General features: G+C 37.9%; 1 long non-coding RNA gene across 2 annotated transcripts; it reads right to left on the bottom strand.

The window, feature by feature from the left end:
* Positions 1 to 1,302: 1,302 nt before the first annotated feature.
* On the bottom strand, positions 1,303 to 26,278 carry LOC129619889 (uncharacterized). Of its 2 annotated transcripts, none has more exons than XR_008698231.1 (3): positions 25,992 to 26,278; positions 3,033 to 3,300; positions 1,303 to 1,431 (listed from the first exon to the last, which is right to left on the bottom strand). It is a non-coding gene; the product is annotated as an uncharacterized LOC129619889 (long non-coding RNA). The 2 variants fall into 2 exon arrangements; XR_008698232.1 differs by having other exon boundaries at positions 1,316 to 1,431; positions 3,195 to 3,300.
* Between the last annotated feature and the right edge of the window lie 393 nt (positions 26,279 to 26,671).

The raw sequence follows: 26,671 nt of genomic DNA, 5'->3' as shown, positions 1-26,671 counted from the left end.
CTATTAATCTGGTATTCTATCACATGGTTAAAAAGAATCTGTTTTGCAATAACCAACAAAAGGTATGGATACTTTGTAAAAAGGCATTATTCTATAACCAAAAATAACTTCACAAAAAGCCACTGGTAAGAAGGGGCTAAGTAAAAATTTGAAATAATTTATGTAGCTGCTACAGAAAGATTTAGTAAAATATTTTTAAATCATCAAAACCATGAGGTTAATTTGAATCTAAATGTTACTATATGAACCTCTAGAAATTGTTAGCTTTGTTTTATATACTTTTCAGGAAGTTTCAGAAACGCATCTTATAATTCTGGGAAAATCTATTACTTCTCAGAATTTGGTGGTGAGTTTTTAAAAATCCTTTTTTGGTGCATGATATAGAAACTCCTTCACCTTTTCCAGTATTGCAATCATAAGTGGAGAAATTCTAATGTAATCATTTGCAGTGTCTGCAGAAGACTGCCAGACCACCATCTTCAAATTGATTCAAGAAATGTTGACATTTATACCATGGTCGTGTTATAATCATTGTCAGCAGCATGAATTTGTGAGGCTTTTGTTTTATGTTCTTGTCAAAATCTCTGTCACAAAAACGGGGCCAAAAACGTTTAATGCTTTATGTGCTTGCTGAGAGATGATAATAACCCCAGCTTCTCTGACCTCCTCAGTGTTTCGAAATTTAGTGGCTGGTTCATTTTCCTCACTCCTTTTGCAGCCTCAGCAGCCTGAGAAGCCAAATCATCAACCAATCAAAATGCAGAGTACAAAAATGTTTCAGTGCATTCTCTCCTGCTATCAGTCAGTTTGTAGTGCATCTCTGATCTCTCCACAGTCAGGCACATAACTTAAACCTTTCTCAATCACACTGCAAATATAATGGAGAGCAAACACTAGCATTTCTGTCAAAAACATTAAAATGTTTGATGGCCTTCACAATCAAGATACCTCATGTTAAAACCAGAGGTTTTTAAAACCAAGTCCAGTTACAAATTATGTATCCCTAAATTCACTGCCGTGTCCCCAGTGTGTAGCCAAGTCAAAGGTGTTTTCCATCTTTCTCTGCTTATCTCGTAGTTATTCCATTCAACTATTGTTTACTTGAAATATCAATGCCAAAATCACAGATTTAGTATTTGGACAAATAGAGCAACTAGATAGGGGCTGACCCTTATTTTATCATGCACTGGTGGAAAGCACTGATCACCTCAGTAAGGAATTCTTGTTGGAATATTTCATATTTCCCAACAACATAATATAATGTTACCTGTTACCTGTAAATATAGAAAAAGGAATTTTCTTCACCAAGGCCATCCTTCAATCCAGCACTGCAGGTCAACACCCTTTGCTCCCTATCCAAGTCTATCTCCTTAATATTGATAGAGAGGCATCCTTTTCACAGGATCATACCTCAATTTCCATTTTCTGCATCTGTCCACAAAAAAAGTCAATTAAAAACAATTTCAGGGAGTATAACAAAAAATTCAAAAATTTCCACAAATTCTTTTGTTAAGTAGGATGAGTGTTTTAGCTACATAAAATTAATCCTGGTTGATTACACTGCAGGTGTCATTTGTCCAGCTGGTGCCTATTTATTGCTTTCTACTTTCTAAGATCCATTTGCTCTTATGCCAATCTATTTTGGGGTATAATTAGTTACACTCAAGTATGAAAGCTCTTTGATTGTAAGTCTAAATGGTAAATAATGTGAGTTTCCATCTTTCTTGTGATAGCCTAGAAGTAGTATATTTTACCCTAGCATTTTCATTTATGCATACCTCAGCATGTGATTTGTAAGTTTAAAAAAAAATCATCAATAAAACCATGATGTTAATTTCCTTATTTTACACAACTACTTAAAATCAGTGCCAATACTCAGTTAAACGACAAGATGATGTTCTAAGATTAATTCCTTCTACTCTGGAACAATAAGTATATATTGAGAGAACTAAGCCTGTTTAAAAGATCCAAATGGGTTTAGTATTCTGCATTTAGAAAAGCCCAAGTACAACAGTCTAAAGAAACACCAAATGGTCCTCAAAAACATCTATTGAATTCATACTCTCCAGGCAATGCTTTCTAAAATGTAGAATTTCATCAGTTCTGAACTGAAAAGATTGATCTGCTTGTCATGTTGAATAGACTCTAAAAGTAGTTTAAGCAACAATTGACCCCGAGCACAGTACCAGCGAGTCTTCTGGGCATCAAGCTGAAGGCTGCTCCAGATTTCTAAGATAACTGAAATTGTTTCTGTTGTGAAAAACAGCAAAGCAGCTCACAACAGACTGAAATGCTCAAGAGGATTTTCATAATTACGGCTAAGAGGAATGAGATTTACTGGAAGCTGCATTTATATCAGTATGGCTGTGTCTTTCCTCACAATTCCTTATGCTTAAAAAATCAATTCCATCCACTTTTCATAATTCCATTTGCTTCCTTTTTTTCTCTCTGAATACTAGCCACTAAATTCAAGTCATATTACAAAAGGTAACTGAAATTTTTTATTAGTAGTTAATCCATTTCCACTACTGAGTTGTAATTTTTGTCAGCTATTTCACACTCCACTCCATCCAAAGGACATAGGAATGTACTAGAATTCACATGCTTTAGCCACTGATGAAATGTTGAGGTGAGATTAAAAGGAGAACAAGGGGTATAACAATAATGAGCAAAAATGCATTCTCTAAATGAAGGGGAAGGCTGCATGTGAGCTATGCAAGATATGTGAGCTGAATACTAAACATACCATCGTGATATGTCAGAAAATGTTATGTTAAGAATATAAACCACACGCTGCTTCATTCCTTTATATTAAGAACCTCACATTCCTCCTTATTTGGTCTAGGACCAGCTTCTTCATTCTGTTCTTTCAGCTCCTTATGAAGGGACTTGTTCTCCAGTTAAGCTGCTTGGATGAACGAAGGAAGAGCAGGAACGATGCAGCCATTTTGCAGCTGACACATGTTTTTGCTGATCTGCTGACTCATCTGGCTGATGTGCAGAAACATCCAGGCTCAAAATAAATTACCTACCTGGATCTCCTTCAGCAGCTTTAACTCCTGGGCCAGGTACCTGGGATTAACTGACAAAGGGCCCCAGCTTCCGCAGGACAGACGCATCAGTTAAGCCAGAAGCAACAGGAGCCAACAGGGTTTGAGTTCATCCTGTGGGCTCCAGCCTGCTTATGATCTCACCTTCCCAACTGCCTCGTCTGTGGATGTCAAGCTCCAGCAGCAGATGTGAAGACAACAGCCTTACAGAGACTGTTGAACTAGACCCACAAATGCATAAGCCAGTTCTCTGTAACAAAAACAAAAACAAATTTTTAAATATGTATCCATACAGTGTTTATATACATAATACAGATAGATATAAATTATACTTCTGTGGTTAAAACCTGACTGATACAGAATTTGGTTTGAAAAATACAAGTGTTTGAAAAACATCATCCATATAATAAGTTTTTGTTGTTGAATATTTTAGTGACATTTAACTCTTGAAATAATTTTGTGTTCAGGCTGAATAGGATTCCTAAGGTTTTCAAGACTGGCTCTTCTCACATTAACTGAGATCCCAGGAGTTGTATTACAGCCATGATCCAAAGGCTAGAGCAATAATATTTGAAAACAAGTAACTTTTAAAGGAAAAAGAGGCTTTAGTAAGTGATACTGTTGTTGTTTAGTTGCTAAGCCGTGTCCAACTCTTTGTGACCCCATGGACTATAGCCCTCTAGGCTTCTCTGTCCAGGAGATTTCCCAGACAAGAATACAGGAATGCATTGCCATTTCCTTCTCCAGAGGATCTTCCTGACCCAGAGATTGAACCCACATTTCCTGCATTGGCAGGTGGGTTCTTTACCACTGAGACACCAGGGAAGCCCCTTTGGAGAATGCAAAAACAAAAGGCAAATTTCAACTACAAAGACAGTAACTGATCAGGAATGAATGGTGGGCCCATTTGCATGGTATTGGAGATCAGTGTCAACAAGAAAACTGCAGTTGACTGAATCTTCTATTCTGAGCTCTTTGGGTGCCTTATATTGTAATTAGGTTGTAAAAATTAGAAGATGAGGCAAATGCAGCCATTTAGCAAAAAGTTACAGAAAGCATAAAAAGAAATAAAGTCGTATTTTCAACATACTTGCTTTGAATATTTATAACTTTTATTTTTCCTTCAGAGCACATTGGTTCATTGTTGAAGGTATCAGTTAGGGGCATCAGCCTGACTTCTATAAAGAGGAATAACTTTCCACTAAACTACAATGATGTTTCAGATCTTACCAGCAGCAACAAACATAGTTCCAACATAGTCCTTTCTATACTTGTCCTTTTTCTGGGAGTTTATAATTTGATGGCAATATTTATGGCATTCTTTTTCTTAAACTCAGTAACAATTGTTCTCCAACTGTTTTGTAATTTATTTTTAAAAATTTAATTTCCTAAGGAGGTCAAACCAGTCAATCCTAAAGGAAATCAACCCTGGATATTCATTGGAAGAACTGAAGCTGAAGCTCCACTACTTTGGCCATCTGATGCAAAGAGCTGACTCATTGGAAAAGACCCTGATGCTGGGAAAGATTGAGGGCAGGAGGAGAAGGGGATGACAGAGGATGAGATGGTTGGATGGCATCACCGACTCAATGGATATGAAAATGAGCAAACTCCAGGAGATAGTGAAGGACAAGGAAACCTGACATCCATGAGGTCTCAGAGAGTTGGACATGACTAGTGACTGAACAACAACAATTTTTAATTGATACAAGTTAAACAGAAAACAATTTTATTCAATATGGCTCCAGCCCAGATAAATTCTTTGTAAACAATATTTTGAGAATTCTATTATTCTGATTATAGCATACCATAAACTAAATTGAGTCCAGCATATTTCAGGAAAAAACTGCTCTCCTCAAATTTAATTTTCCTATTTTTGTTTGGAACACATCTTATTGCATCATAGATAAAATTCATTTTATAATGCATCTAATTCTTAGGCATTGGAGCACATCTTATTGCATCATAGATAAAATTCATTTTATAATGCATCTAATTCTTAGGCATGAAGTTAGATGTCTTTTCAAAGATTCTTACATCCTATTCCTTATTAGATTACATACTATCCCAAACTCTTTTGGTCATGCCACTACAAAATGACTTTTCTCCAGTCCATAATGATGCTGTTATCCTGATTAAAAAGAAAATATGAGAAATTAAAGTTTACTTCTGACTCTAATGCTATAACCATCAATCAAGGTTGTCACCTTTTTGATCATTTTTATTAGAATTTTATACCATATGCTACACTGAAGCTGTTTATTTTATATTCTACTTTCTCCATTAGTCAATTTTACTGTAAACATATCTTTCTGACATTTCTAATAAAGAATGCTCTACCTGCAGATGTAGTTTATCCAAATTCAAACTAGATCATTGTTCAGTCTTACATTACTTGGCACTGCCTCTGCATTATTAAATTACAGCATTTTTTTCCCTAACATACTTAGCATTCGCAAAAGTTCAGATTGTTCTTTTTTAAAAGAGAAACTATTCTTCAGTGTCAACCAACAACAAAAGCAAAAATACAGCAATCTATTAAAAGGAAAAAAGAAAGAAGTAGTGATATTATTAAAGATAAAGTGTGAGTCATCATCTAGTCATTTTGATGTAAGGGCACTGGTGTCCAAATATCATAAAATTAAAAACAAAACAAGCATTAGTCTTCAACATTCTCAAGACTCTTTCCTCCTACTTTATTTTTAATAATAGTTAATAAAAAATTTAATATTTCAGAAGTATAAGTTAGAAGAGCTCAACTTTTCTATTCATGTTATAATACCTCTCTCCAGTTATGGGGGAGAAATATGGATCTTCTGTTATTAAAAAACAAAATCTTTTTAGTGAAGATGAGAAGTGCCAAATTACATTGTTTCCTAGCCATGTAGGTTTTAAGTAAAATCCACCCAGAAATCTGGTCAAGAGATGAAATTCTGGCAATTTACCCAGCCTGCATCAGAGAGGTGATCTAAACAAACTTTGCAAGCTGAGATGCAGCACCCTCACTGATTCTGAACACCATAGCCTTAGAGTCATTGCAGACTCTTAAGATGTCCAATGTGCTTGATTAAATTAGCACATTTATTCTCAAAAAATTAAATCCCAACTCTGAGAAACAAAGCCAAAATAATATCAAATACTAATACCTTGCTCACCAGACACTTTGAAGACTATAGTAATGTGGGATACACATTTGTTGCCTTCACACTAAATTTGAGGAAACAGCACATATACATTTTCCAACTTGGGCTCTACAAGCAATAGGTACATAGTAAACTTTATTTCTATAATTGTTGTAAGAAAGAAAAAGATAATTGCTATAGAAGAACCAACTAGCAATGTGGAAAATAAGCAATGAAGAAATTCAGAGACTGGAGAAAACAAATTGGTTTGGCATCATTAAGAAAGGCTTAACAGCAGTGAAGCTTGAATTTAACCTATAATTGTGGTAAAACTGAGACTAGTAGAGAAAGAATAAACAAGGTTTTCTAGGAAGATGGAAAGACAGAGGTAAAGGTATGGTGGAAGGGAGCCCCAAAATTTCAGTGGAATAGAACCATCACATTTATTTCCTCCTCGTGTAATGGTTCAGTTTGATATTCCTATTTGGTGTCTTTCCTCCATACGCAATTCAAGTAACTAGAGTCATTCTGTCTTGGAGTCCCACTGTTCCCCAAGGCCTCAGAGTCTTCTCATCCAGGCAACAGACGGACAGAGAATCCAGAGAAGATTTACTCACTTCTCAAGCACCTTGCCTAGAACAAACACACCAATGTTGCTCACACTGCTTTGATAAGTATTAGAGAATGACCAGACCTGGATTTAAGCAGCCACTGGAAAAATGTAGCTCCTACCTCAGCTGTCATTTCTCAGTGAAAATTCTAGGCTTCAAAGGAGGAACACACATTTTGTTGGACTGTTTTCTATCTCTGTCACACCAAGATTGCCAAGAAGGTACAGAAGGTAAAATGTTCATCTTTTCCATCACCTAAGTGAGAGAGTTTCTTCAAGGTGCTATAACACGCTAGAATATATAGACCTAGAGAAGATTCTAAGCCAGAGAATGAAATAATCAAAGCAGGATTTAAAGAGGGAAAACAGGCAGTGGCATCCAGCAGGACTGCAAGTAAAACAAATATTTTCCAAAACAAACAAGAAGGTTGGCATAGGCTATAGAAAAGCCTGGGAAGAATTTGAGATATGGTCCTAAGTAAGAAATGAAATTGGTCCATGATTCAAATGCGAATAGGGGTGGAGAATGAAAAGAAGACAGACAAAGGAAAGAGGAAAGTAAAAGAAAATGTCAAATATTCAAACTTACATGATAGTACCCCTAAGTGTTATCAAACTCTGGTTTGGCTGCTCAGAGTTCAAAAGCCAATACTCAAGAGATGAGTGTTAGTAGGAACAGAAAGATTGCTTTATTCAAGAGTCAGCAACCTGGGGAGAAGGTGGACTTGTGTCCCAGAACTAACTCAGAAGATTCTGCTTGACTATGAAACTTTTTAAAGGGAAGAAGGGGAAGTAATCCCAGTTAATTATTGAGGTAGGGGGTCAGATTTGTCACCATCTCCCATTGCGTGCAAATTTGTTGTCTCCCAATGATCTTTCTTTAGATGCTATCTTGTTCACACAGTTTGTCCATGAAATTGCTGTCGGGGAAGCTGGAGAAATAACTTAGTCATCTCTTAGTTACTTATTCAGAGAAGGCAATGGCACCCCACTCCAGTACTCTTGCCTGGAAAATCCCATGGATGGAGGAGCCTGGTAGGCTGCAGTCGATGGGGTCACTAAGAGTCGGACACGACTGAGCGACTTGACTTTCACTTTTCACTTTCATGCATTGGAGAAGGAAATGGTGGCCCACTCCAGTGTTCCTGCCTGGAGAATCCCAGGGACGGGGGAGCCTGGTCTCACAGAGTCGGACACGACTGAAGCAACTTAGCATTCTTTGTTTCTACTTCTTTAACTTAAGGAAAGAATCAACAGTTTAGATGAGGCATTGTCATATGATCAAAAGATTTGAAAGGTATACTTGAGCCAGAGGCTAGTTAGAACATAGCTTTGCTAAAGTGACAAGACTAAATACCTCCTGCAGACAAAGAGTCACTTACAAATCCCCACTGTCAGACATCACACCATTTCTATCAGATTAGAGGCAAAGGTCTGTCTTCTGTAACTTCTTCATACAGACATAGAGCACTGTATTCTTAAAGTGGAAGATGCTGACACAGGTCTGTAGCCTTTCTTTGCTGATAGTTTTAGTTGCCTGCTTACATATATCAACAGAACAAGCTGCAATTACATTGATGCCCACAAGAATATAGATTATTATGAGCAATAGTGTTAATCCCATTTTCCTGAGGCCAGTTCTTGGAATTGTGCTCACCATAATTTCATTATTGCTCAAGTTGGAGTAGTTAATGTCATGGCTACAGTCTGGTCGTCATGTAGTTAGCTTTGTCCCTCTGGTGGCAGTTATAGTATCTGTAAAACAACTCAGGAAAGTGCTTTGGACACTGAAAGAGTCTGTGACTCTAGTGTCCTGATCATTAACTGCTTGAGTCTACTCTTTTGTGACTCAGGGTGGCCTGGGAGATTTCAGTTTTTCTCCAAACAAGAAGCAGGTGATATGGAGGGAGCTTTGTACTTGGGAGCAAGAGGGAAACAGGGTTCTGCTTGGCTTTATAAGGACGAGTAGAAAGTAATTTTCGGAGAAGGCGATGGCACCCCACTCCAGTACTCTTGCCTGGAAAATCCCATGGATGGAGGAGCCTGGTAGGCTGCAGTCCATGGGGTCGCTAAGAGTCGGACATGACTGAGCGACTTCACTTTGACTTTTCATTTTCATGCATTGGAGAAGGAAATGGCAACCCACTCCAGTGTTCTTGCCTGGAGAATCCCGGGGATGGGAGAGCCTGGTGGGCTGCCGTCTATGGGGTCGCACAGAGTCGGACACAACTGAAGTGACTTAGCAGCAGAAAGTAATTTTAGAGAGAGAAGGATAAGTCCAAGAATATGATCAACTGCTCCATGAGAGCCTCTGGTGGTCACACAGGGCAAGATGAAGATAAGAAAGGACCAGGATTTTATTTTTTATTTTTTTTTTAAATAAAATAAAATAAAAAGAAAGGACCAGGAAAAGAGGCTGTATGTCCTGATCCTCACCACTGTGCAGTTTTTCCTGAACTACTACAGTATCTGCAGTAGGCAAATGAACTATTCTGTGACATGCCAAATCCATTCTTTTTTGCCCATCTACACAATCGATACCAATCGCCACAGCCAAATTGATCTGGCTGCAACTCACATCAATTCTTAGAAGACTGAAAGGAACGGATTGGCTGTGCCATAGGCCAGCCATTTCACATGCTCTATGTGAAATTTCACATTCCTGAGACATGCTCTATGCTGTCTCAAGAGTTATTAAGCCAGTGGAAGAGGAATTCAAGGTCCCCGCCCTGTTCATTTTTTTCAGGCTCTAATATCACGTTATTTTTTTTTTAAGATCCATAGCTGCCTAAGTACTTGTGAAAATTAGGAAAATTTGTTTCAATTTTCTAACCAAACTGATAATATTTGAGCATCTTCTATATGCAAGGCTCAGTCTTGGCTAAAGTAAAGTTTTTATTGAAAAATACTCCAAGAGGAAGAGAAGTATATCAACACAAATCCTTTGCAACTCCATTCAACACCCAGTGAGTCCTATTAGAGAGAAGAAAGCAATGTAATGAGTATGTCCTCTATGCTACATACAGCTCAAGCGCATTTGTCACTTGCATCTCAGATTAGCCCAGCATAAGCATTCTAACTCCATTTTAAAGGAGCTTAATAATTTATCCAAAGTGATAGATACCCAGTAAGTGACAGTGATGGCAATTAAAGCTTTGGTGTGACCCAAAGCTGAGGGTGTTTTGACATTACAAAGTCTTTCCTGTGGACCTAATGAGGCCCATTAAAGCAGCCATGTAAAAAGCCAATTCCTGCTGCCATATGATCAAAAATCTCAGACCAGCATCATCCTGCACTCTTTTAATTCTGACACTGAGAATCAATTCAAGTTAAGATCAACAAACATCTCCCTGGACACGTAATTATACTAATGTAAAACAATTATTATTTTGAACTTTGAGTATAAAGAAGGACAAGAAAGCAAACTCTAGTTTATGACTCCTGGCTCATCACTTTGGTCTGTGAAGCAGCCTTGAATCTGCCACATGTAGTAAGATGTGTCCATGACAAAACAGAAAAAATATACATCCACCTGCTTATAAAAGCAAATCTTCCATGAGGTCCAGGTCAGTCCATGGCCCAAAAGGACATTTCTCTATCCTCCTCCATGGATAAGCAGGACCCAGAGAACCCAGCAGACTCCAGAAAGGTGGCATCCCAAAGGCTTGGACAGAACATTGCAATATCCCCAAGATCATCTCCAGCAGTATATGTTTTCCAAATGCAATCATTTGAGGCAAGTACCATATCAGAACTAGCTAGTAGGTTTGGAATCTGACTTGCCATTCAAAGAGGGTTAGCTAAAGAGGTTTCAGATCTCAAGTCAATATAGACAGAGATTAAGGAAAAGCTGAAGAGAGAGGAGGTGTGACACAGAGCCAAAGGGCAACAGAGGTTCTGTTGTTTTTATCTGGTGTCATAGCAGAGCTAGAGAGGATTTTAAAAGCTGGCCACGGAGCAAGAACATATTTTACCTTGCAACCTGAAATATCCACAGGCTGTGAAAGATCAAGGAAAATAAAAAGAATATTGTTATTGAAAGGGTATCACAGAGAGAAGCATCATTTCAGAGTCACCTCTGAAACAAATAATAGAATAAGCTCCATCAGCTTCTCTCTAAGCCTTTGTAATTCTTCCTCCCCCAGCACATACTCTGGGTCAAGTAGCAGATCATTTCTTTTCTAAAATTCACTAGAATGTGTGCCCTTTATTTGTATTACATTTCCTCAACACAATAAAACAAACTGTACTATGGAGTGTGATAATTTCCTATCGTCTTTGGAAAATCATGCTAATAAGACATTTAGTGAAAAGAGTAGTTGCCCAGTAAGTGGCAGTAATATTTTATGAGTGCCACTGTGAAAACTATGAACAAATATGTTGACCTTGAAAGTTCCAGCCTTACCGTGAGCACAAGAACAATGACACAAATATTCATTTAGATGAATGCTTACCATGCTTGGCCTTATCATTTTGAGCTTTCCACATTTCAATTTTCCTAGTTATGCTCAGAAACTATGGTTTATGATGGAAAGCAAGAGAAGGATATTGTTGCCATGGTAGCAAAAACATTTTTTTTTCTCTCTCAAAAATAGTATGTCAGAGACCAGTGGGGGGAAGAAAACAATGCTAACTGCAGTTGCAGAGAAAATTAAATTTAAATACAAGTTCTTGTAATTTTATCAAGTGCTATTTATATATCTTTCCATCTTAATGTGCATGAATGCCTTACAAGGGGCTCACTAGTTAAAGTACAGGTTACTTTCCTCTGCTTTGAGCAAGCTCTTAGTCATGCAGAACACATCACTTAAAATCCATGAAAGAATGAAAACGTCCAGACTTACAATTGCATAAAATGATATTCAAAATAAGTTTTTAAAAACTGCCTCTGCTTAATATGGCTATTTAAAAAATGACAAGCAAGCAACTACAACAATAACAACAAAAACAATAACTGTTATCCTTTTGAATTCCTTTGCCTGTCATTCAAATGGGCTATTACCCTTTTTAGGACTGGCTGAATTACTGAGACTAATGTACCAACCTGTGCTCTCACATTCCCTAATGCATTTCATTTTGGCGATATTACTTTTGCAGCTACTACCTTGGCTTCCTGCAAAATAAAATCCCCCAAATTTCCCTCCATTCATAGAGCTGTTGACATTTTAAAATAAGAAAACCCAACAGTAATGCTGCTGTCTTAATTCTGCAAATTACTTTCCCACCAAATTCTCACACAAGCCATCCGTTAGAATCAGAGTCACCTCTCCAGCTATTGTTACAGCTCCTGCATTCCCATCCTCAGTATATTTTCTCTTTTATGTACTAAGATGAATGTCAGTGTCTTTACAGGAGCGGGTGATCTTTTTACTGTATATTTGAAAACATGTTCTTACTTCTTGTTTCTACTTCATGACAGAAATTCTAATTCACAAGTGTTTGTTTTTCATGTAGATGCTCTTGAGAAAATCAGTCCAAGGTGTGTTCTAATGTAATTATCATCTGTATAATATCATATGTAAATGTACTTAAGATATTCTTAAATGTGTTATTTATTTCTCTTACTGTGTTCATTTTATTGATGCATTTATTAAGATTTATTTAGAAATTAATCTATTCCCAGTCTTTATCCCAAAGCCAGTTTATTCCGTGAGACTTGGCTCTCAAATAAATCTTTTCCTGAGCAAAGAATGGACAGACTGGTTATTGTATTACAGGGACCAATTATATTACTCTTCCCTGAGAGAAGTAAGAAGTACAGTCCTTATAGCTCAGTTTGACTGTGGAGAAGACTTTCTGTCTGTTCAGTGTTTTTCTTCAGCACCAACACAGGGCATCATCAGTGTGTTTCCCTTTGTGACTATAATCAAATGGGTTTAGAAGTATAAAAAACCAGAATGACCCTTGGAGAACAGGTCTACTCCTAACACCTACAACCCCCTCAACCATCTGACGAAAAAGAACAATAAAGCAATATTTTGATTCTTTGAGGAATCGTCATAGAAAAAGGGGGTCTGTTTACATGAGCTAAGTTGGAACTAGAGGCAATGAGGTGAAATCGAGTGGCAGCTTCCTGAAGAAGGAAGGCTTCTTAGGAGTTAACAGATTACTCTGAAGAATGTCTCTGAAGAGTGTTCTGTCTTTTGAAAGCAATTTTCTGCTTTCCTACATGTTTATGATGTATAAATTCATTTGGTAATTGTACTTTGGAGTGTGATTTAAAGACTGCACTTCAGTCAGGGCTGAAAAGCAAAGTAGGCTCCAAGCCTACTCCATCTTTGGCCTCATCTGTGACTGCTGTCAATAGACATGCCAAAAATGATGCAAATGGTTAGAAACAATGGGCTGCTATAGTCTTCTCCTATTTGCCTCTACCCACATCTCATATTGATTATTTTTGATATCTCATAGAGGCTGCATTAAACTGAACTGGGTAACCAGTTGCTGTCGGTGATGGTGGTTTAGTCACTAAGTCATGTCTGACACTTGCAACCCTATGGACTCTGGCCCACGAGGCTCCTCTGTCCATGGGATTTCTCAGGCAAGAAAACTGGAGTAGGTTGCCAGCAGCTTGCCTCCCTCTCCAAGAGGTCTTCCTGATCCAGGAATCAAACCTGCATCTCCTGTATGTCAAGCAGATTCATTGATGACTGAGCCAACAGGGAAGCCCACCAGTTGCTGTTAAGATATATTAAATAGGAAGAATTATTGCTGCATCTCATTTTTAGATTCAGCAAAAATATGAAGATGATAGGACACAAACTAATCAGCTGACAGCCATACAGAGAAGAGCCAGCAAATCAACAGAAGAGGCTGTCACTGTGCATAAAGTAACAGAGGGAACTGGCGCCAGTGTCATCTTGCCAAGGTTGACCTGGGCCCCGTGGTTCTTATCCTCCCTTCTTGCCATGTGAACTACCTGATGCTGCTCTTTCTCTTGTCTTCTCATCTAGTTGTTTTTTCTTTGTATAACTTTGCCTCTCTTCATGAAAAAATACATTTTTACCTTCATTATATAAAAACATTTTTTACTCAACTTTCTTAAAAAGTGGCTTTATTTTTTACCCCAACCACATTTGTTCACCTCCCATTTACTCCTCAAATTTCTGAAATTGGTTTCTTCCTTTCCCCAATACTTGTCAGAAACTGCTATCTGTGTACCACTATCTAAACCCAGTGACCTCTTTTTGAATGTCTCACTGGACCTTTCTGTAGAATCTTGCATTTCTCTTTTGGAAATGCTTTTCTTTAACTTCTATAATATTCAAGACTTTGTCTTCCTGCTTCTCCGAAAGTCTCCTCTTCATTTCAATTTCTTAAATATCAGCATTCCTTGGATACCACCTTTAATCTTCTGCTGTCCTTAATTTACACTGTTTCCTAATGAAGCATCATGTAGTATCCCATGGCTTCAACCATTCCTGATGATTTGCGGATCTGTATTTCTATCTATAGCCTGATTTCTAACACATATGCAAAACTGCTGAATCTTTGATAATAGCCACATGAAAAGTGTTAGTCACTCAGTTGTGTCCAACTCTTTGTGACCCCTTGGACTGTAGCCAGTAGGTTTCTCTGTCCATGGAATTCTCCAAACAAGAATACCAGAGTGGATTGCCATTTCTTTCTCCAGGGCTTCTTCTGGACCCAGGGATCAAATCTGGGTCTCCTGCATTGCAAGAGGATTCTTTACTTTCTGAGCCACCAGGGAAGCCCCAAAATAGCCACATGAGTGTCATGCAAATACTTTGAAGTTCGTATGTCCCAACAAAACTCATTATAGCAAAATAATTTTTTTCTTTCACACACTATATCTTGTCATCATCATCTAATCAGCTGCCAAGATACAACTCTCAGAGTAATCCTTAACTCTTTTTTCCCTCAATTTATATACCAGATTAGTTTCCAGTTTCAGAAACTGGGAGTACACATTTAGAAACTTACATAGTAATCTGACACTGCTGCAGTACCCACCATTTTATTTTTCTACTCATTCACATAAGTGGAATAGAATACTTAACTAGTGAATAATAGAAGAGTGATAACATACCCTTACTATTCTTATGTGGATTATAAAGTTTTGAGACTCAGATCCACAGTTTAGAGGAGAAGAGCTGCCACAAGAAATAATGAGTCTATAATGCTAGAAAAACAACTTTCAAAACCAGGAAGTAGTATACCAGGGTCTATTCCATTCTATGGCATATAAAATGGATTGTTTGCCTATATATATCTGCCCTCACTCCAAATGAGGATGTCATGTACCTCATTGAACATGTTTTTTAAATAAGTATTTTGTTTAAACCAGAAAGAATGGAAAATAAAGTTGAAAAGAATATGTGCTCTATAAAGGCAGGGGCCACGCCTACCCTGTAAACCAGCACATATCATGTTGCAAATGGCAAACGCTCAAGATAAAGGCAAGGATGGCATCAGTACTCAGATGGTATATATGAATAATGGAAGGCTGCAGCTCCTTGACTTTCTCTGCCAGCAAAGCAAAGAGATAATAGTATCTAAGATTTACTTTGTCCATAGGTAGGAACAGGTAGTCAGGGGAGTCACTGCTTTTAGAAGAATAGAAGATCACCCTAAAGGAGGCATTGCATCCTGTGACAACTATGCTCCCTGTGATCAAGAAACATCATATCCAGTCCAGACAACTGCCTCTTACCATGCCCCTTAGGACAAGTTGAGTAGACAAGATCAAAGCACAACTCAGTAAACCTGATTCCAGAGGGAACAAAGAAATACTCCTTGATGGTTTGACATAATCCAGATATAAAATTTGGATGTCTAGCACAGGTGTTTACAAACAAAGGCTCATCATCTATTTTTAGAAAGAAAATTCTTGGAGCACAGGACACCCATTTGTCTACGAATTGTCTATTGCTGCTTTCAAGAATTGTGTAGTTGTAACAGAGACCATTTGCCCCACAAAACCTAAAATATTTACTCTCTGGCTGTTTCCAGAAAAAGTTGGCACATCTTCTGTCTAGAGGAATCTAACAACTGCTATCTTTAGTTCTTTGAAACTGAGTTTAAGAAGCACAGATTTCAAAGTCACATGTTGAGAAAGTATCTACAAAACAGATATATTATCAGTTTAGGACAGATCTATGCAATTTGATAATAGCTCTGTAGAAAGATAGTGTTTTGACAGCATCTGCTTCAGTCAAGCCCCTGGATTGTTTCTTCTTTCACTCTGAGTATAGCTCCTGGGAAAAACTCACAATTAAAAAGCATTATGCAGGTAGTTAACTTGACCAATTAACTGTCTAGTCCATATTTCTCTCTTGTATTTCAGACTTAAACCCAAGTAAGCAATAGACCTGAAGATGTAAAATAAAAGACTTTGCAGCAAAATGGAGTCTAACAGTAGAGAAGAACGTAAACAGTTCTGACAAGAACTTGAGAGATTAATTAGATTCGCCACTAGAGCTTGGTGATTTACTAAACACAGATTAAACTTCTCAGAGTCAAGGTAAATACAAACAAAGCCTTAAACTGCTGATACTTTTATAACAGGCTTCATTACTCAGGGTAACATATAAACCCAAACATCTCAGCAGCTCAATACAAGAGAAGTTTATGTCTCATCTACAGTCTAATAGAGATATTCTTGGTCAGTAAGCAAGGCTTCTCCCTGTGTGATTTCGGGAGAAGTCTCCTTTCTTAAGCACAGAGGTGCACGGGGGAGAGCATCCCTGGGTCAGGACTAGAAATGGCCCATATCACTTATACGCATAGCCACATCTAACTACAAAGAAATCTGGGAAATGAAGCCTAGCTCTGGACCTGAACTATAATCAGCCAATTTTCAAAATGTGAAACCTAATTCAAATTCGCTCTGCTGATCTGAAAGATGCAAGCAATTTTCCAGGGATTAAATCAAGAAACATCTCTGGAAAGCATACAAATATCATTAGAATATGCAAGGAGGAAGCTTTACACTACTGACTCTAGACATTTCACCCAGCAATGTCACCATGTGTATGCTGACCCCATCTCCCAGTTGGGACAACTCAAAATATGCTCCTAGCCATCCTCGTCCATGTTTTCTACCTGACATTATATTTAGCTGCAGAATGTAGTGCTTTAGCAAATTCAAGCAACACTGTTAGATATGCCACTAGTGAATCAAAGTGAAAAACTATGATCCTTAACAATTAAACCCTAAGGTCACTGCAACTATCTCTTTTCTGCTGTCCAATACTCACAGAACCTGACAGCTTAATAGAGATGCTCTTTGCTCTGGTTCTTGTGCTCTTTGTAATTAATGGATGTTTAATGCCTCAACAAGGTTCAAAGCTGATTACTGCAGCCTTATCTTCTAGTGTCAGGATATCTGTTTACTTCAGCTAAACAAAATGCTTAGACTTTTCAGATGGACCAGGGCCAGGCCTGATTTAGGCCCAAAGATGCAGTAGGAAGTAGGACACAAAAGTATATCACTGTAGCACAGCCAGAATGGCTTTATACGTGGTGGGTAGACCGTAGCACACTGACGTGGGAACCCCACCAGCCTAACAGCATAAAAAAGAAGTACACTGCTCTGGCCTTTTCTAACTTGGAAGATTTCTCTTTCCATAATGAGTCTATTGGCCACTGAATTATGGACTCACCTCCAAAAGGAAGTGAGAAAGCATCTAGGACCTGGGTCCACTGATTTACCTGTACCCTGATATCATATATCCTTTGCTTATTTGCTATTTCAGTAAAAACCCAAAGTGAAGATCATTTAAACTAAGTATACTTTATTATTCTCATCAACATTCTAACCCAGTATAAACTTTCTGAGTCTGGTCTAGCTCAGGTTCCTCATATACTTAACTCTAACTCCTCTTACAAGCTCTTGACAGAGCTTGACAACTTGCTAGATATTTCCCACAACAATCACACTCAACTTGACAACTTCTGCTCCATGTTACTCCCTATTAGAATTTAATTACACCTAATCATTTTTGTAGTTACCTGGCTTTGGAACAAGGGTCATGTTTCACTCTTCCTTGTCCTCATGGTCCTCTTAAATTCTAGCAGCCAATACAGTTACACTGTACCCTTTTCTCAATCAAGGTGCTACATGGCAAAAGGCTGAATTAACTCCGACTAGTTAAGTAGAATCAGAGTTCACTTAACAATAATGGGGAATTCATAGAATGCCCAGAATGGTCAGAGAATGAAACCAGGGAAGCAGGAACAGTGCCCTAAACTGTGCTAAGCACCTATCCTAGGAGAATGCACTTGCCACCATCTAGAGTAACAATCACAACAGCTCACATGAAGACACCAAGAATGCTGGGCCTGGATGTTGCCTGCAAGAACCATTGCTTCTGTCTGATGTCTCTGGGAAATGGGTATAAATCACCCGCATTTCTGCTATGACGGTCACCACCACTCTTACCAGAATGGCTTCTGCACTGTCCTCATCTCATATCACTAATGTTCAGTTCAATGTCTTGGTTGGGTGGTTCTGATTTGACAGAGCTCTGATTCCACAAGGAACCACAAGAAAACTGGAAACATAGAAAGAGGTTCAGATGCTTGATGTTTGAGGCAGATACTCGGTTTTCAATGCCCATTCTAACCCATTTTGTCTTCTAAATCTCACTTTCTTAGAAACTCGTACAGAAACTCCATTCTGACTGATAAAATAGAAGCAGTGCTGTCTCTTCTGCTTTACTCTCTTTATTTTAAGTAAGAGACTAGTTCTTTATAGGGCATTGGTCACATGTATGTCATTCACAGCCATCTTAGTTCCAAACAACATAAAATCTAGTAACTGGAAGTAAAAATTATGAAATTAGCTTACTGAGGGCTGGGAATCTGCTAGCCTTTAAAATGCAGTGGTGAGACATTTGGTCACCCTAGTCACCCACTGAATGCAGAGCAGGCAGCACCCAAGATAGTGATAGAAGAGATCCACAAACTTGGCATCTGCTGATCATATCCTAAAAGAGAGGGATGAACCAGGGTAGAGGCGGCAGTCTGCAAACAGAAATTGAGGGAAATATCACTTTGTTAAAGGAGGGGCCTTCTGCCTGAAGCCTTCTGTCTAGCTTCACTGAGGGCCTCACAGTACTGAGGCCCTCATGTATGAAAAAGCCCAGTCTGCTGCACCTTGACCTGTGATTGTTATAAGCAATAGCTGGAAGATGTGGGTCTAAGTAGTAGATAGGTCCATGTCTTCAAAACATGTTCAAGCGTTGGAAAAGATGGTTGAATTGGAAGTGAGAAGGACTCTGTTTCATTGACCATATACTACTGAAGTCTGCACTCTGGACTTCCAGACTTCTCACTCTATCTGGCTGAGGTTACTCTTTTATAGTTGATAATTCTACTGACACAGAGCCAATCAGAATGGAAAATGGACATATATCAGCTTGTGAACTAATCCTCCCATACTATATTCCACTCTGCTCCAGGTGTTTTGCCCTGACCTCCAGATTCCTCCAGTAAGGATGGCACTAACCCACCAATTCTCCTACTGTTTCCTTTGGGCTCATAAACAACACCACGTTTGAAGCTGCAGCAGATCTTCACTCCTCTAGTACAATGCCTGATAAACAAAGGTTGATCCATACACATTTATTGGAACATGAGTAAGTGGAAATCACACTGACCAAAGAATTGGAAAATTATGTATCAGCCCCCATCTGGCAGGTTCAACAGGACAAACAAACAACTATGGCAGTATTTCTGGACTTTAGGCTTTTTATTCTAGAAGAAAAATCTATTTATTGGCTACTAATAGAGGGTATTGTGAAAGTCCTTCCAAAAATTATGAAACATTACAAAAAGTATTATTTTAGTTGCCATTATTTTTAAAAACCCATAGAAAACCAAATTAGGTTGATACATAAAATAACAGTAACATGGAAAACATTACTACCTATACAACTTCACTGTTAGGTAGAATACTCAGAGAGAGTACTGAAAAATACTAGAAACATAATCACCATTTAATTTTCAATGTTAGGACTGGACCAGAAGATAGTAGTTCAGGAGGCAGAAATAAACTATCTGCTGCTTATTGTGTCATAACATATTTACTCTGTAATTACCTGGTCAATATTTACTTGGTGATTACATAGTTTTTCACATGGTTGCTTGAAACCAATAAAATAAAGGAAAAGCAGTTATCTTGATTTTCCTAGGAGATAGATTAGTCAAAGATAAACTTTTTTTGGAAAAGTGAAAAAGTGAAAGTGAAGTCGCGCAGTCATGTCCAACTCTTTGCGAACCCATGGACTGTAGCCCACCAAGCCCACCCTCCATCCATGGAATTTTCTAGGCAAGAGTACTGGAGTGGGTTGCCATTTCCTTCTCCAGGGGATCTTCCAGACCCAGGGATTAAATCCAGGTCTCCCGCATTGCAGGTAGAGGCTTTACCGTCTGAGCCACCAGGGAATCCCCAAAACTTCTGGGGAAGGTCTTCCTTCTTGGCTTATATATCCCTGAAAATTGCTAATATTTTAAAGCCATAAGGAGCTCTTGTAGCCTAAGCTTGCATTGGTGAACTTCAAATTTCAAAATCAATCCCCAGCAGAAAAAGATGACCCCTTTGTCTGAAGTCCCGTCCTATCTGCCTGCACTCCCAAATCACAGGACAGTATTTCTCAAGACAAATATTATTGCTTGCATTTTTAAACTTGTCACTTAACATGATTAAAGATAAAGACCAAAGTATTTGAAGCTGCTCTCAAATCCCAAATCACAAAATTCTGAAAAGACTACTAATATGGATTTGTGGTTCTTTAAAATTGTCTTATAGATTGCAAGTAAAGATGCTCTAAACTCTTCCGTGTTTTTATTTTCCGACTTTGCATTGTAAAATCTCTCTTGTGAATTCACTGGAGGTTTACTGAGGTATGCTGGGACCATCATTTACTTTGAGAATATGAAAGGGTCAAAGGGCCTACCTAGTGAGAAAACTGAGTTACTTTTCAGAACAGCACCTCAGGATCCAAACTATCTTCAATCTGAAATGTGACACCATTCCCAACTATGGCAGATTTATTGTTTTGCAGGTACAGTGAAATTTCCTTGTCTTGTATTTAGGAAGCCATCTGCTTCATGTAAGGCACTTTAAGAATTCTAGAACTAAGGCATCTAAATTTGGATAAACAAAACTGAAAGAAATCTATTTGAGAGAAATTTCAGACAAGAAGGAAAAATAATACTATAAAGCTTCAAAGCACATCAAAAACCCAGCTTCTCTGTTCAGTAGACTTGAGTATGAAGGGCAAAAAAGATCTAACTGACTGAATTTAATTTGGAATCCTTTTGAAAATTGCTATACTTAATGGATCTATATATTCCATGATCACCCTAATTGTTTCTATTTCTAAGATGGACAGAGTGAAACAATTAAATATTGCTTAAAAAATATAACCAAATGGCATGTATGATACCACTGTCATTGTTGAAATAAGAGCAAATAATGCATACACCACTCATGGCCACTAAGAGCATTTTCTTCATATTTAAAAACAGCATAAGCATGATATTGGTTTCAGAGATATTTACATGTTTCAACAACACACAGTGAAAATATGACCTTTAAAGGTTTAAAAAGTTGCTCCTAAACCAATCCCTTATCACAATAAGCAGAGAAGAATAAAAGATACATGGCAGCAATGTATAATCAGAATCTCTCCAGTCCCTTATCACTTATACTCTAAATATTTCCAAAAAGGAAATAAGGCCAAGTAAGAAAAGCTGTAGAGATGTGTGTGTGTGTGTGTGCATGTGTGTGTGTGTGTGTGTGCATACAGATGTATATGGAAGGGGGAGGGAGCAGAGTGTTGGAAGAGAGTATAAGCTGTGCCTATGAACTCAGCATAAGAAAGGAATTATATTTTTTGCAGAAAGGTAAAATAGGAAGCATAATGATTTCCAGAGCTTTTATTTTATTAATAGATTTTGTAACATACAAGTGTGTTACCAGAGGAATCAATAAGATAATGTGTCAAGCACCTAGCACAGACTCTGGCACATAGAATACTCAGTATTTATTCATTCACTCACTCATTCACAAGAGACCAAGTACCATCCTGCTAAACGGGAATCTGAAATCTGAATAAATTTCTCACATATAATTTTTAAAGGAATAAAAAAGAAAATGTTAATGGTTAGACCTCAAATGCAGTTTTACAAAGACCCAGAAGCTTCTGTGTGTTTTTCAAGCCCATCTTTTATTAAAAGAAAAAAAAAGTCACAGACTTAATACTGAAATTTGGATTCTGTGAAGGCATTTCTACACAGAAGTAAAGTATTACAGGTTATACATAAAGGTTTCTAAAGCCTGGACTTGATCCAGTACTAGAATTGAGAGAGTCTATTCTGGAGGAATAGAAGTTTACGATGAAGCCACTGAAAAGAGTTCTCAAGATTGATATCAACGGCCTTTTTCTGAAGTTGATTGTTTAGATTGTTGATTAAAGTATCAATTTGCTTTTGGTAACAAAAAAGGACATGTGATTTGAAGCCCTCCTTGCCAGAGTTATGTTTCCTTCCTAGTTATAAGGTACCTGAAACCTGAAAATCTACTGTTAGAGATTTATTGCACTGAAATAGAAATGTTCTTCAAGCATCCTTTGTGATGCTTCTATTATCATGCTCCTTACACATGGTTTATTTGTCTTTCTTTAATAGATGTGAGCATGTTTTGCTTCCTTTTCCATAATCCCAGAAGTCAGCACAGGGCCAAGCATATAAAAAAAGGACTCAAATGCTTACATAGCAAATGGATAAATGTGCAATTTCCAAAGGTGCAACTCTTTACCAAATGGTAAAGAACTACCCATAGGTAATATGAATATTATTTAGACTGACACATCCTTGTGTTCGTGGATAACCATGAACATACCTGCCAGCAGCACCACACTGCCTTCAGGAAGGAGCATTAGATATGTTCAGCCACTCAAACAAATTTGTCATTAAAGCTGTAGAGTCTGACAATACAAAGCATGAAAAATACTACCTTTTCCTGGAGAAGCTGAGGGCAGGTATTATCAATCAACTACTTCTACTATAAAACAATCATCCCACAACTCACCATGCACTTTCACAGGCCCCAGGAAGTTTAGCTACCAAATGCACCCCTGACCACAAAATCAATTCACCTGTGAAATGAAATAGTTTGCTCAGATGGCCTTCATCTTAGACAAGGTTAAGAAAGAAAGGGCCAAAGAGTCTAAAACATATCATCCATCTCCTTGTTTAGTGAAAATCAGGACATCTAATTACAAGCAATTTTTTTTTACCTTATATCATAAAACAACTTAAATCATCAATCAGTGAAATTCAACAAAAAAATAAACTTTGAGTGCCCACTAAATGCCATAGAAATGAAACAACTAAAAGTTCCATTTTAAATGACCTAATAACACAAAAGAGTTATTTTCCACTGTTGTGAGTAACAATTCAGGAAAACCAAAGCTTGAGAACTTCTGGTCTCATAAAGAAAGACAAATAGATAAGAAAGAATTTATATGAGGTAAAAATATAATAAGTGTCACAAGAGAACTGTCAACCAAATATTATATCAATAATATCTCTTTAGGATACTTTTTGATATTTTAAAGACATTTAAGAGAAGAATTAAGAACTAATCTTTTCATTACAAATAAAATACAGAAGGCAATGGCACCCCACTCCAGTACTCTTGCCTGGAAAATCACATGGACAGAGGAGCCTGGTAGGCTGCAGTCCATGGGGCCGCTAAGAGTCGGACACAACTGAGCGACTGATCTGATCTGATCTGATCTGAATCAGCTGTACTTACTCTCAAAAACTGCTGTATAAGGGTCCTAGGACTTTCTCTTGTATATTTCTATGGTCTTTCCACTGTCTCCTGGATCTCAGGTCTTCTTTTTCGGTCTATGACTTCATTTCAGCGAAGAATATCCTTGGTGATTGAGACAGTACCTCCAAGGCACAGTCACAGCCCTGGCATATCTGAGATATCTTCATCCTTCCTTCATACATAATTGATGATTTGCTTTCACACAGAACTCAAGGTTGGAAATTATTTTCCCCTGGAATTTTAGGGGCATTTTCCTCGTTGTTGTCTAGCTCCCAGTGAGTAGTTAAGATGCCAAATGCCACTCTAATCTGAAACATTCCTTTTCACTGCAAAACTTCATGTGACACTTGTTTAAAACCACCCTTTATATTTCTTCACCCTCTCTCCTAAATTCATTTCAGTTGGGCTTCCTTTGTCATCACTCCACTACACCAGGTCTCACAATTATCAGAAAGGCCTTTCTCCAGCCATTTGAATTAATCAATTCTCTGTCCTCAACTTAGTTGAAATCTCAGTGGAATTTGACATGGCTGAATGCCCCTGCCTCCTTAGAACACTTTCTTCCCTGAGATTCTATAGAAAAAAGTTATCCTTACCAACCCCTTTATCTGACTTCTAATTATTGAATTACAGTGGGGTTTGCTCCTCAGCCTCCTTTTCTGTAGTCTTTCTCAGATGGTCAGTTCCATGGCTGAAAAGAGCTCCTATGTGTTGATGTTTCTGACTTCATCTTGAGCTTCAACTGCCTGCTCAGCACCTTCACTGACAAGCCTAAAGAGAATCTCAAATTTAACATGTCTAAAGTAGAACTCTTGATTCTCTGCCCCACATCTGCTCCTTCTGCCAGGCTTCCCCATCTCAGTGAATGGCAACTCCATCTGAAACCAAAATTGATGCCCAAACCTAGGCATCAATTCAGACTCTACTCTTTCCCTTGCACTCCACATCTAGTAAATTAGGAAGTCCTGATTGGACTAGTCACAAACTATACCCTAATTCTCAAGTCGAAGCTACCATCCCTCAACTGACTATTCCCACAGCCCCCTCTATTTCTTGGGCTCTCACACTCTCTAGCTTCAGGGCTGATTGATGGCAAGCACTGGCAGGGACTGAAGGGCAGCCCCCTCGAGGGCTTCAGCTTCCAGCAGGGAACACTCTGAATCTTCACATTGTCCTTCTGGGCCTTGGGGTAGTAACAGTTTCTTACCGTTGCTAATCTCTGGGTTTCCTTGACATCCTATTTGACTTCCCAGCTCTTCCAGCAACAATACAACAATCATCCCATGTTAAATTCCCTATATTTGAAAGTCCTAGACTTCTTTCCATTATCCAACTGGATTTCATCTAAAACCAATTCTATTTACTTATTATTAGCTTTGCCATGTTGAAATCTAAATAAAATCATGTAACTGACAAGAAAGCAGGAAACGGAGTGCCCAGAACACAGCCTCGCCTGTTTTGCATACTCAATAAATACATTTTAAATGAAGAAAGTGTCCAAGCATTGATGCACAGCAACAAGTTCTCTGGATTATATACAGTTAAAATATAATAACTATGATAAAACTTGGAATTTTACTAGGCTCATCAGAAATGTTTACTTTTATAGAGCAACCAGAGCAACTAAAGTCATCAAAACCAAAAATTTTTAAATATCAAATTAAAAGTAAATCAAAATAGGCAAAGGGCTCAAATGACCTGAATATAAAGAAATTACTTTCTGAAGGTCATTTCATTCCATTAATTTGGGTACCAACTTCAAGTTATTTTTTAAAGTTTATTTTATCTATAAAATACATGCTTTCATTAAATGCATCATTACTTTTATGACCCTTGTAATCAATCTTTTTCCCCTTCTAAACATGAGAAACAAATAAGACAGACACAAACACTTATATTGATGAGCTTTAAAAAATACGTGGGAGATGGCTTAAGGGAAAAGGAATTAAAGATAGCTTTATGATAAAATCTACATTCAGGGCAGAACTTAAATGACTAAGGATTCTGAGAGTATTTCACAGCTCAGAAAATACTCAATCCAAAGTAAAATGGACCCTGAGCAGAGCTTGTATAAAAAAAGAAGAGATGAGTAATTAAGGCCTACTTTAAAACACTAAACTCTTTTCAAAAAGAAAATTGTGATCAGGGAGCTTTTCTTTCTCTTTAAGTATAGGGATTTTTTAAAGTGGTAAAACAGAGATTGTGATATGAAGGCCAGCTGATTGCATCTGCCTCACAGGCTGGTTTTGTTTGTCAACACAATGAGTTTTTTTTTATTTCACTTTGTTCAGTTTTTAAATTTGAATTTGACACCAACATTAACAAATGAGGCAATTTCACATAAACATCTGGAATTCTGATTTCTCTCCAAAATTAACCCAGTGGCATGATGGGCTTACCTGAGCAGCAGATGACGCTTAGCCGGACCAGGCTCTCTGGGCAGCCCATCACTTCCCCCTGGGCCTGATATTCTCCCACCTAAACTAATTTAAGTTTCCTGCTTGGTCCACTAACGGTCGGTATTCACACATGCTGTAAGAAAAGATCACATTTCACTTTCTGCTAATTCAAAATGTCTTACATTTTCAAATCAGGATTACTTCCATTTTTACTTTACACAAAGTCAGTTCATAAGATGGAATCCTAGGGTCAGGGACTTTAATGGTTGATTTTTGCAAACTCAGATTGAGAAGTCAGGTAAATAAGGGACTTTTTATTGTCACCCTTGTATTTAACTTGTATGTGGAGTACATCATGTGAATGCCGGGCTGGATGAAGCACAAGCTGGAATCAAATTGCCCAAAAAAATATCAATAATCTCAGATATGCAGATGACACCACCCTTCTGGCAGAAAGCAAAGAGGAACTGAAGAGCCTTTTGATGAGGGTGAAAGAGGAGAGTGAAAAGCTGGCTTAAAACTCAACGTTCAAAAAACTAAGATCATGGCATCCATTCCAATGACTTCATGGCAAATAAGTCATTTTTTTATTGGGGAAAACAATGCAAACAGTGAGAGACTTTATTTTCTTGGGCTCCAAAATCACTGCAGATGGTGACTGCAGCCATGAAATTAAAAGA

This window comes from Bubalus kerabau, chromosome 9 (assembly GCF_029407905.1).
Source record: "Bubalus kerabau isolate K-KA32 ecotype Philippines breed swamp buffalo chromosome 9, PCC_UOA_SB_1v2, whole genome shotgun sequence".
NCBI classification, from domain to species: Eukaryota; Metazoa; Chordata; class Mammalia; order Artiodactyla; family Bovidae; genus Bubalus; species Bubalus kerabau.
This window is presented reverse-complemented; position numbering and strand designations above follow the sequence as displayed.